Consider the following 8,717-nt stretch of genomic DNA (forward strand, 5'->3'; position numbering starts at 1 on the left):
TGCCTAATAATGTTTTGTTGTACTAGAATGTTAGAAATATTGAACTTTGTTGGAAGCCTGGCCAACAAAATAGTATTTGTGAATATGATTGGGTGAGTGTGGGGAGAGGGATTAGGAAATTAGGGGGTGAGGTTTAACAATCACCAATGTGCACTTCTTATTTCCCTTAAAAAGATGAAGTTTCATAATATTAGGAAACACAAATATGTCATAAAATTAAGAATTGGAGAAAATGTTTACAATAGCTTTTCTACATTTAAAAAAATGAAATCATGGAAGAACTGACTGATAGCTGTGCCTATATTTTTTGTGTGGACACTCTATATATACACTGTGGATATATATGTACATATGTTAGCAGCAACTTTATAATTTGCACCTCCCTATTGATTCCAAAATCAAACCAAAATAAAATTCTTTTTATTTTAAGAGAATGGATACTCTCTTACCAATCAAAACTGTACAGAAGTGAAAAATAATATCTGATCAGACATACTGTAGATTAAATTATTGCATAAAATATGCAAAATTTCAAATTATTTGATATTTGTAGAGCAATATATTACAGATAACAGTTCTACAGCTTAAAACTACAATCTGGAAATAAAAAATAAAGAATTATGTAACTTTTTTAAAATTCACTTTATTGAATCATATATTTTGTTGAAAAAAAAGTTTACAAAGTTCAAAATGAAGCACAGCAGACCTTTACAATACTAAAAAAATTAGTTCAGGAACACTCTTTTCAAACATTTCCACAGCCTTTTGCCTAAAATCTTATGAACAGTATGGCGGGAGGGGTGATGTCAAAGCAGAGTCCATTTCATTGTAAGGAGCCACCACACCAGCACACATCTTGCCGCGCTCAGGCAATTTCTCCTCACTCCTATCAAGCAATCCTGAACAAGGTGGTTGTTCATTACTATGATTTCTTCTGTCCTTGATTTTGAATCCTTGAGGTATCAGTAAATAAAAACTCACAGATGCCTTGTCAGTCAGGATTCAAGTTAGGTTATTAAAGTGTGAAATCTTACTCCACTGGAATGATTTGTTTTAATTTTGTGCATGTGTGTTATAGTCCCACTAAGTAGTTGTTAGTTAGAAGTTAAGAAGGACTTCTCAAGTGTCCTGCACGGTGCAGAAGAGACTCCATGGATATTAAAGGACTATAGTAAAAATCCAGAATGGGTCAGGGATTTCTACATTGTATATTGATCAAAGCTGCCCAGTTTCTCTAGCACAGCTCAATAGAAAAACCCATTCTCATTCTCTGTTTGTACCATGGCTGGCCATTGTGTTCTGAATGTTTTGATGGTCTGGAAGATATCTACAACTCTTTCATATCTCATTATTTCCAAAACAATGCTTAATATTATGAGGATTTTACTCCTTCCAAGCTCACATTACAGTGAACTGAAATGGGTCCATCTTGACCACAGTACTCTTTTGTTTTATGCACTTGGCCAATGAAGTCAATAAATCTTTTTCCAGACTTTGGCACTTTTTAATCTGGCCAGTCAGTGAACTGGAGCTGTCTCACTGTTCAGGACTGGCTGTCCTTGGCATCTATGACTTTAAATTCCCTTGCGATAAACTATGGCATGTTGTACTCAGCCACAGGATCTACAACAAAGTACTGGTATCTTGTGGATTATTCTGCTGGCCAGTATTGGTGACATTTTTCTCTGCCCATTTCACACAGCTTGGTGAAATTGTGTTTCCAGAGCATCTGCTGGAAGTCCTCAGTGATCTCTTTCAAGGGTCCCTAATGTAAGCTTTCTATTCTCTTTACTCATCAATAAAACTGGCATCAATGTAACCAGATCCTTCTACTCCATGGATAGGCTGCAAGTACAACCTTGTGGATTTATATGGTGTAATATTAACAAGGTGATTTTTGAAATTATTGCATGGAAACACAGAGCCAAATCATGAGTGAGCTCCCATTTATAATTGCTTCAAAGAGAATAAAATACCTAGGAATCCAACTTACAAGGGATGTGAAGGACCTCTTCAAGGAGAACTACAAACCACTGCTCAACGAAATAAAAGAGGATACAAACAAGTGGAAGAACATTCCATGCTCATGGATAGGAATAATCAATATTGTGAAAATGGCCATATTGCCGAAAGTAATTTATAGATTCAATGCCATACCCATCAAGCTACCAATGACTTTCTTCACAGAATTGGAAAAAACTACTTTAAAGTTCATATGGAACCAAAAAAGAGCCCACATTGCCAAGTCAATCCTAAGCCAAAAGAACAAAGCTGGAGGCATCACACTACCTGACTTCAAACTACACCACAAGGCTACAGTAACCAAAACAGCATGGTACTGGTACCAAAACAGAGATATAGACCAATGGAACAGAGCAGAGCCCTCAGAAATAATGCCACACATCTACAACCATCTGATCTCTGACAAATCTGACAAAAACAAGAAATGGGGAAAGGATTCCCTATTTAATAAATGGTGCTGGGAAAACTGGCCAGTCGTATGTAGAAAGCTGAAGCTGGATCCCTTCCTTATACCTTATACAAAAATTAATTCAAGATGGATTAAAGACTTAAATGTTAGACCTAAAACCATAAAAACCCTAGAAGAAAACCTAGGCAATACCCTTCAGGACATAGGCATGGGTGAGGACTTCATGTCTAAAACACCAAAAACAATGTCAACAAAAGCCAAAATTGACAAATGGGATCTAATTAAACTAAAGAGCTTCTGCACAGCAAAAGAAACTACCATCAGAGTGAACAGGCAACTTACAGAATGGGAGAAAATTTTTGCAATCTACTCATCTGACAAAGGGCTCATATCCAGAATCTACAATGAACTCAAACAAATTTACAAGAAAAAAACAAACTGATCAACAAGTGGGCAAAGGATATGAACAGACACGTCTCAAAAGAAGACATTTATGCAGCCAAAAAACACATGAAAAAATGCTCGTCATCACTGGCCATCAGAGAAATGCAGATCAAAACCACAATGAGATACCATCTCACACCAGTTAGAATGGCAATCATTAAAAAGTCAGGAAAAAACAGGTGCTGGAGAGGATGTGGAGAAACACGAACACTTTTACACTGTTGGTGGGACTGTAAACTAGTTCAACCATTGTGGAAGACAGTGTGGTGATTCCTCAGGGATCTAGAACTAGAAATACCATTTGACCCAGCCATCCCATTACTGGGTATATACCCGAAGGATTATAAGTCATGCTGCTATAGAGACACATGCACACGTATGTTTATTGCGGCACTATTCACAATAGCAAAGACTTGGAACCAACCCAAATGTCCAACAACTATAGACTGGATTAAGAAAATGTGGCACATATACACCATGGAATACTATGCAGCCATAAAAAAGGATGAGTTCATGTCCTTTGTAGGGACATGGATGAAGCTGGAAACCATCATTTTCAGTAAACTATTGCAAGGACAAAAAGACAAACACTGCATGTTCTCACTCTTAGGTGGGAATTGAACAACAAGAACACTTGGACACAGGGTGGGGAACATCATACACCGGCGCCTGTTGTGGGGTGGGGGGAGGAGGGTGGGATAGCATTAGGAGATATACCTAATGTAAATGACGAGTTAATGGGTGCAGCACACCGACATGGCACATGCATATATATGTAACAAACCTGCACGTTGTACACATGTACCCTAGAACTTAAAGTGTAATAAAATATATATATATATATATATATAGAAATTATTGCATGGAAGATTGGCACTGAGGAAACCTGAGATGTGAGCTTTTGAGCTGATTAGATGCTTAAATTTGAGCACCACTCCTATGACATTCTGTCCTCTCTCTATTTGTGTCAGTTTCTAATATAGGCATACAAGTTTCTAGCTGGCACTTTGGTATTTACACAAGTAACTGCCTCTAACAGTGCATCATGGACAGAGATACATTGGTCTCCTGCTTGAACCACGTAATTCCTCTGGGTTCTCATTAAAGTTGCATAGGCATAATTACCTACAGTTTTTTCATGCTTGATTCTTTCCAACATGGCATCTATGACAATGAAACAACCAGTCCAGCCAACTCCTGCAGATTCTGCAGGCTGTGCAAGCATGGCAGCTGCATCTGCTTGTCTTCTGGTGGGGCCTCAGGAAGCTTTTACGCAAGGTGGAAGGTAAAGGGGGAGTGAGTGTGTCACATAGTGAGAAAGGAAGCAGAAGAGCCTTTGCCAGTTTTTAAATCAAGTTGCTGTTGGGATTGTTTGGTTGTTGAGTTTTAGTTCTCTGTATATTGATGATAGTAAGCCTTTATAAGTTACATGATTTGAAAATATTTTCTCTTATCCTCTGGTTTGCGTTTATCACACTTGGCTGACAATGTCTTGATTCACAAATTTATTATTATTATTATTATTATTAGAGATGGAAATCTCCCTATTTTGCCCAGGCTGGACTTGAACTACACTCAAGCGATCCTCCTGTCTTAGCCTTCTGGGTAATTGGGACTACAGATGCACACCATCACATTCTAATTTTAAATCTTCATCGATTCCTGTTTGTCTATTTTTGTCTTTTTCTGTGCCTTTGGTGTCATATCCAAGAAAGCACTGCCAAATCAGTGTCATGAAGCTTTTCCTTATGTTTCTTAAAAGAGTGTTAGAGTTTTAGTTTACCTTTAGGTTTTTGGTATATTTAGAATTAATTTTTGTATAAAGGGTCCAACTTAATTCTTTTACATGTGGATATCCAGTTTTCCCTGCACCATTTGTAGAAAAGATAGTCCTTTCCCCATTGAATGGTTTTGGTACCCTAGTCAAAAATCATTTGACCATATATGTGAGGGTCTATTTCTGGGCACTCTATTCTATCCCACTGGTCATATGTCCTTCTTCATGCCAGTACTTCATGGTTTGATTATTGTAGCTTTGTAGCAAGTTTTCAAAATCAGGGAGTGTGTGTCTTTCAGGTTTGTCCTTTTTCAAGATTACTTTGACCATTCAGTGTCCCTTGAAATTCTATATAAATGTTAGGGTGGATTTTTTTATTTCTGAAAAGTACATCACTGGGATTTTGATAGATATTGCATTGAATTTGTAGCTCACTTTGGGTAGTATTAACATCTTAATACTATTAATCCTTCCAATTCATGAATATAGAATGTCTTTCCAATTATTTATGTCCTCTTTAATTTCTTTAAGCAATATTTTGTAGTTTTTATTATACAAGTTTTTAACCTTCTTGACTAATTCCTAAGTATTTTATTCTTTTTTATGCTATTGTAAATGCAATATTTTTTAGTTTCCTTTTCAGATTGTTCAGTTAGTCTATGAAAATGTAACTGATTTTTGTGTGCTAACTTTATAGCCTCCTGCTTTGTTGAATTTATTATTTCCACGTTTTTTGTAGAATTGTTAAGGTTTTCAATATATATGATTGTGTCATCTGCAGGGATAATATTACCTCTTCCTTTTCCATTCATACGTGTTGCATTTCTTTCCCTTGACTCATTCATCTGGCTAGAAATTCTAATATTATATTGAAGAGAAGTACCACAATTAGCAACCCTTGCCTTGTTCTTGAAATTAAAGCTTTTAATTTTTCATAATTGAGTATGATATTCACTGCAGGTTTTCATATATGGCTTTTATTATGTTGAGTGGTTTCCCTCTATTCTTAGTTTGTTGAGTGTTTTATCATGGAAGGGTATTAAATTTTGTCAAATGCTTCTCTTTGCATCAATTGGGATGATAATGTGTCCTTTTTTTAGTACTTTCTTTCTGTTAATGTGGTGCCTTGCATGGATTGGTTTTTGCACGTTGAATCATCTTTCCCTTCCAGAAATAAACCCCATTTAGTCATAATGCATAATGCTTTTAATATGTCACTAAATTTAATTTGCTAGTGTTTTGTTTCAGATTGCTATATCAATGTTTATCAGAAATTTTGGTCTGTAGTTTTTTTTCTTGTGATATTTTTGTCTGATTTTAGTATCAAGGTGATACTAGCCTCATAGAAGAATTAGAAAATGTTCTCTTCTGTTCTATTTTTTGCATTATTTGAGAAAGATTTGTGTTAATCCTTTGAGTCTTCTTTAAATGTTGGTAGAATCCTCCAGTGAAGCCATCAGGTCCTGCGATTTTCTTTGTTGGGAGATGTCTGAGTACTGATTTAATCTCCTTACCAATAGTTATACATCTACTTAGGTTTTCTATTTCTTCAAAATTTAGTCTTGGCAGGCTTAATGTTTTTTGTAATTTGTCCATTTCACCTAGATTAGCCAATTCGTAAATGTACAATTTTGAATGTTTAATTTTAATTTCTCTGGAATCACTAGTAATGTTCTAATTTCTGAATTTAGTGATTTGAGTCTTCTGTCTTTTTTTATAGCTGTTCTATTCGAAGTTTTGTCAATTATTTTGTTCATTTCAAATAATCAACTTTTGGTTTCCCTAAATTTCTCTATTGTTTTTCTATTCAGGGCTTCATTTTTCTCTGCTATAGTCTATTATTTCCTTTCTTCTGCTAGAGTTGGCTTTAAGTTGTTCTTTTTTTCTGGTTCCTTAAGTTGCTAAGTTAGGTAGTTGATTTCATATCTTTGTTGATTTGAAACATGTTTATAGCGATACATTTTTCCCATTAGCACTACTTTCACTGTGTCCCATAAGTATTGGCATATTGTGTTTTTGTTTTAATTTATTTCTAATTATTTTCTAACTTTTGCTTGTTATTTTTTTCTTTGATCCACTGGCTGATTTGGAGTTTGTTTTTTAAGTTCCACAAATGTGTTCATTTTCCCATTTTCTTTGTGTTATTGACTTCCAACTTCATCTCATTGTGTACAGAGAAGATACTTTGTACAACATCTATATTTTATATCTATTAAGACTTAATTTGTGGCCTAACATGGTCAGCCTGGAAAATGTCTCATCGGCACTTGAGAAGTATATGCATGTAGTTGTTGCTGAGTAAAGTGTTCTGTGCATATCTGTTAGATCTAGTTGGTTTATTGTGTTAAGTCCTCTGTTTCTTTACATATATTCTGTCTTGTTTTTCTATGTATAATAGAACTCAAACTATTACTGTATAACTTTTTATTTCTTCAACTTTGTCAGGTTTTGCTTTATATATATTTATAGTCTGTTATTAGGTATGAAAATATTTATAATTTTCATATCTTTTTGCTATATTGAAACTTAAAAAAATTAATTATATTTTAATTTCTGGGTTACATGTGCAGAACGTGCAGTTTTGTTACATAGTATACATGTGCCATGGTGGTTTGATGCACCCATCAACCAGTCATCTACATTAGGTATTTCTCTTAATGCTATCCCTCCCCTAGCTCCCCATCCCCCGACAGGCCACAGTGTGTGATGTTCCCCTCTCTGTGTCCATGTGTTCTCACTGCTCAATTCCCACTTATGGGTGAGAACATGTGGTGTTTGGTTTTCTGTTCTTGTGTTAGTTTGCTGAGAATGATGGTTCTTCCATGTCCCTGCAAAGGACATGAACTCATCCTTTTTAATGACTGCATAGTATTCCATGGTGTATGTGTGCCACATTTTCTTTAACTAGTCTAACTTTGATGGGCATTTGGGTTGGTTCCAAGTCTTTGCTATTGTGAAGAGTGCTGCAATAAACATACATGTACATGTGTCTTTATAGTAGAATTATTTATAATCCTTTGGGTATATATCCAGTAATGTGATTGCTGGGTCATAAAAATAATGACCAAAAGAGAGCAGAGGTGGCTATGCAAAATCAGACAAAATAGACTATAAATCAGAAAAGTTGGCAAGAACAAAGATATTATATATTAATAAAAGTTTCTGGTCAGAAACACTAAGATCTTGGAGAGAAAGAAAATGCATTTAGGTACATTTTTACCACAGTTTTTCAGCACAGGAAACTTGCAAATAAAAACAAAAAGAAAGAGATGCTGAAGGAAAAGTAGCAGCTTGAACATATGTTCAAGCCACTGGGCTCGGAGCAAAGAAAACAAAAATAAAACAAGCAAAGCCACTGGGCTCGGAGAAAAGAAAACAAAAATAAAAACCAACAAGGAAGCTACCAAGGAAGATAGCATTTAATGGGGACAAGATCCTGAAGAAAAAAGTTGTATGTGCATCAAGTGATATGTAAGAAACTAAACAAAAATCATATACTAAAACAGCTAAATAGAAAAATGTTTATAGAATATGAAGAAAAAGTATTTTATACAGCTGTACAATGTATTTGTCTTACTTTAAGTGTTCTTCCAAAAGAGTCAAAGCGTTAAAAATAAGTTTATAAAGTAAAAAAAGTAATAAGGAGCTAAGGTTAATAAATTATTTAAAAAAAGAGTTTTTTAAATGAATCTAGTGTAGCCTAAGTGTGCAGTGCTTCTAAAGTCCACAGCAGTGTACATAATGTCCCAGGTCTTCACATTCACTCACTACTCATTCATTGACTCACCCAGAGCAGCTCCTAGTCCTGCAAGGTCTATTCATAATAAGTGATTTATAGATGTACCACTTTTAACCTATTTTAATATTTTTACTTTTCTATGTATAGATACACAAATATTTATTATTGTGTTACAATTTCCTATAGTATTTAGTACAGTAACATAATATACATGTTCATAACCCAAGGAGCAATAGATGACAATATCATATACCCTAGGTGTCTAGTAGGCTGTATCATCTAGATTTGTCTAAGTACACTCTATAATGTTCAAATAACACTGAAAT

The 8,717-nt window shown here is 35.0% G+C and overlaps 1 pseudogene; it reads right to left on the reverse strand.

Moving 5' to 3' along the window:
* Positions 1-1,199: 1,199 nt before the first annotated feature.
* LOC100986835 (receptor-type tyrosine-protein phosphatase S-like) lies at positions 1,200-4,100 on the reverse strand (annotated as a pseudogene).
* Positions 4,101-8,717: the final 4,617 nt, after the last annotated feature.

Source organism: Pan paniscus, chromosome 4 (assembly GCF_029289425.2).
Source record: "Pan paniscus chromosome 4, NHGRI_mPanPan1-v2.0_pri, whole genome shotgun sequence".
Lineage (NCBI taxonomy): Eukaryota > Metazoa > Chordata > Mammalia > Primates > Hominidae > Pan > Pan paniscus.